The following is a 4394-nucleotide window of genomic DNA, read 5'->3' as shown; positions in this document are numbered from 1 at the left end:
GTCATTTCTTCTTTTTTTTTTAACATCTTCATTGGAGTATAATTGCTTCACAATGGTGTGTTAGTTTCTGCTTTATAACAAAGTGAATCAGTTATACATATAAATATGTTCCCATATCTCTTCCCTCTTGTGTCTCCCTCCCTCCCACCCTCCCTATCCCACCCCTCTAGGTGGTCACAAAGCACCGAGCTCACCTCGCTGTGCTATGCGTCTGCTTCCCAGTAGCTATCTATTTTACATTTGGTAGTGTATATATGTCCATGCCACTCTCACTTTGTCACAGCTTACCCTTCCCCCTCCCCATATCCTCAAGTTCATTCTCTAGTAGGTCTGTGTCTTTATTCCCGTCTTACCCCTAGGTTCTTCATGACCTTTTTTTTTTTCTTTCTTAGATTCCATATATATGTGTTAGCATACGGTATTTGTCTTTCTCTTTCTGAGTTACTTCACTCTGTATGACAGACTCTAGGTATACAGATTGCCAATAAACACAGGAAAGAATGCTCAACATCATTAATCATTAGAGAAATGCAAATCAAACCTACAATGAGATATCATCTCACCCCAGTCAGAATGTCCATCATCAAAAAATCTAGAAACAATAAACGCTGGAGAGGGTGTGGTGAAAAGGGAGCCCTCCGGCACTGTTGGTGGGAATGTAAATTGATACAGCCACTATGGAGAACAGTATAGAGGTTCCTTAAAAAAACTACAAATAGAACTACCATATGACCCAGCAATCCCACTACTGGGCATATACCCTGAGAAAACCATAATTCAAAAAGAGTCATGTACCACAATGTTCATTGCAGCTGTATTTACAATAGCCAGGACATGGAAGCAACCTAAGTGTCCATCGACAGATGAATGGATAAAGAAGATGTGGCACATATATACAATGGAATATTACTCAGCCATAAAAAGAAATGAAATTGAGTTATTTGTAGTGAGGTGGATGGACCTAGAGTCAGTGTAATTTCTTACTCTACCATGTCTCCCTCCCACGTGCCCACACATGGAAGCAATGCTCTTAGCTGCTTGACAGGATGGTAGCTCCCTTGGGTTGCTTACCAAGATCCCATTTTCATTCAGATCAGAGCTATCCTACCCCCTCACTTGAATCTGGCTTTTCTTTCTGTACGTACAACATCTGACAAGGGTTGACATGCCTAGAGTTTTAACATTTGAGGTAAAGGAAACTTTATGCAGATTCTGGCTTGTTATGGATTTTCTCTGACAGTAGAGAGAGTCAAACCCTAGCCAATACCTGCCAGTCTAAGAAAAGAAACAGAGCCACTTAAAAGGATCTAGCTTGCTGTAACTTTAAATGTAATTCATGTTACTTTTTTCTATGACACCATATTTTTTTTTCAAAAATCTTTAAACATTTTATTAACTTTGAAGAAGGAATAAGAATAGCTCCTTTAGAAACTAGACACACTGAAGCACTGATCTATTCACAGAGCTTCGACACAGATGAAGAAGTTCATACCAAATGGACAAAAAATAGTACAGAAGACCTATACACAGAAAAATTGAGAAAAATCCATCTCTAGAAAGCAGGTCAGAGGGACTCAAAGACCTCACTGAATGTAGGAGAATCACTGGGAAGCCACGTAAAGCTTTCTGCTGGGGCATAAAGGTAGGAACCAGTCCATGTAGTCAAGAAAACGCTCTTTTTTCCTCCTGATCTAAATGCTTGCCTCCAGTCTGGGTTCACAGAAAGGTCCTGATCAATTGAACTGGTTGTCAATCAAGGTTCCCTTCATTTTCGCTTTCTTGGCTTCCAGTTCAGCCAGCTCCTGCAGCCGCCTCTTGCTCATGCCTTTGCGCTCCAGCTGCTTTTCAATCACCTTGGCATTCTGCGCATACGAGTCAGCAACTTCTCTAGCCTCAATCTCCTCTTCCTCTTCATCAATAGTAGACACAGTGACAGAGCTGAACTCGCCCATGTCTTTAGTCCGTTTCGTCATCATCACTTTCTTAGGAGGCTCTTGTTTCTGGGTATATATGTTCGTCTTCCCAAAACCCTGGCCAAACTTGACTACTGCTCCATCCACAATGAAGGTCACAGGAGCATTCTTCGGTTGGGACTGGTATTAGAGTGGCAGCCCGCACTTTGCACATTTCTTCCTGTACTGTCGTTCGATGCCTTCAGGCCTCTGAAAATACACAGTCTCCTCGTCTTCTGTGTTACAAAACCTGTGGGCGCGTTTGGCAGCATCAATCACACGGGACCAATCCCGGGGCCTCATGGGCAATTTCTCCAACTCACAGTCCAGCACCAGGACCATCTGGCCGCATAAACAGTAGTAGACGTGAAGGGGCTTCTCGCCGTCGTCATACTCCTCCCGGTCCCGGGTGTCGGAGCAGACTACGGACCGGGAAACTACTTTAGGCATAGCTCAGAGCAGCAGTCTGAAAACATGAAGGCAAAAGTAAGAGTCGCGCAGAAATGACGTCACTCACGCGTCGCGGATCTCCCCTCGAAATTCCATTTGTTTTTTTTATTTTTTTATTTTTGCGGTATGCGGGTCTCTCACTGTTGTGGCCTCTCCCGTTGCGGAGCACAGGCTCCGGATGCGCAGGCTCAGCGGCCATGGCTCACGGGCCCAGCCGCTCCGCAGCATGTGGGATCTTCCTGGACCGGCGCACGAACCCGCTTCCCCTGCATCGGCAGGCGGACTCTCAACCACTGCGCCACCAGGGAAGCCTCAAATCTCCGTATTTTAAGGTCAGCCGAATAGCAACCTTAATTCCACCTGTGACCTTAATTCCCTTTGCCATGTGACATAACATAGTCACAGGTTCTAGGAATTAGAACGTGGACATCTTTGCTGGGGCCATTATTCTGTCTACCACATGATTCCTTGGACTCTGCTGCTTGTCTTTTCTTAGTGGGTGGCATAAAAGTCTGATTTCTTGATTTTTTTCCCTCTAGGCACTCCTCTCTCTAGAGGAGTTGATCTCTTGCCTGTGGCCCCCTCCCCCTGACCACATCCTTTCTACACCTCACTTATCTCCCATCCCGACCTGCCTAGCTGACTCCCAGGCCTGACATTTTCTGGCTGTTTTTTTCCATCCTCTGTTATCAACTACATTTTTGAGTTCAAGGCACATCTTATACTTTGTGTTTGGACAAGCGAGCTATTCTATTCTTCCTAGTATTGTGAGTTACGTGGTTTAAAAGGTAGAGAGTTAATCATAGCAAGTGATGATAATAAGCCCTTCTATGGTTTCCAGCTGTGAGAAAGGACAGCTACTGCCCTTCTGCTTGGTGTTATACGGTAATAGCTGCTGTTCTTAAAATTTCAATGCAAGCTCATTCATCGCTTTATTTTTCAATTAGCTTTACCACAGTAAGAACAGTGTTAGAAATGAGGAAGGATTTACAGAGCCAGAGAGTATGAGAAGCAGTGACATTATTTTAAATTTTTACAAGGTTTGCAAAGTACTTAGAATCAAGGAGATTATTTTTATTTGCACTTAGAGGAAAGGTTAGTAGAGAAAACATTTTTTTTTAAGAAAAAGTGCCAGTCAAATAAGCCATTAATCATGTGAAAACAGTGAGGAAGCTTTTAGTTTACACTTAACAAACATGAAGATTAGGTGGAAATTTCACAACAAATCACAAAAACCTATTGAATTCACAGCTGAAGAATTTTTCAGTGATTTGGGAATATTTTGTTATATGGTTTAAGTATTTTGTTCCATTGTATTAGAAATCTGGATTTTCAATAAATGAGGAAGATGACCTAAAGGTACATCGATGATACCAATTTTCTAAAATGGCAATTTGAACAATTTGGTTATGTTCTATTTTAATTACAGATAATACTCATTTTTCTTTTGTCTTTATTCAACAGGCAAAGCAATGTCTATTCTTACAAATTAAGTTTCTAAACCTTACATTTGTTGTGGACAGAAACTAAACTTACCTAGAAGGTTGATATTTTATTACTACAATAAACCAGTTTCAAGGTTCTCTAAAATATACAATATTTCAATGAAAAGTGATCAATGAGGAAAAATGAGAAAATAACACGTAATTTCATGGTTTTAAGAATTTTTCCATTTTTAAAAAACAGGTCAAGCTGTCAGCAGGAACAATATACATACCATAACAAGTTCTAGGTGAAAAAAGTAGACCTGGTTTAGTTTCTTTGATTACCCTTAGGCTGAATTATCTACCTCTAAGATTAAAGCCAAGTTTCATAACCAAATCAGGTGGAAGAATAGAAAGTCTTTCGTGGACTTTCAGTTCATTTTGCCAGTAAATAGCAATTTAGAAAAGAGGTATGAAAATAATGAAAATACATGTCTCAACATGACCTCTCAGAAACCTACCCACGTACTTTTGTCCTTCCAGTAAATGAATTCTGTTTGGTGGTGGT

At 41.1% G+C, this 4394-nt stretch overlaps 1 pseudogene across 1 annotated transcript; it reads right to left on the bottom strand.

The window, feature by feature from the left end:
• Nucleotides 1–1694: 1694 nt before the first annotated feature.
• On the bottom strand, nt 1695–2402 carry LOC309806496 (STING ER exit protein-like; annotated as a pseudogene). The gene has a single exon. The product of its transcript is annotated as an STING ER exit protein-like (transcript).
• Between the last annotated feature and the right edge of the window lie 1992 nt (nt 2403–4394).

The sequence above is a fragment of the Mesoplodon mirus genome (assembly GCF_964341445.2).
Source record: "Mesoplodon mirus genome assembly, chromosome: 6".
NCBI lineage: Eukaryota > Metazoa > Chordata > Mammalia > Artiodactyla > Ziphiidae > Mesoplodon > Mesoplodon mirus.
The sequence above is the reverse complement of the archived record's forward strand: the minus strand, read 5'-3'. Positions and strand labels throughout refer to the sequence as shown.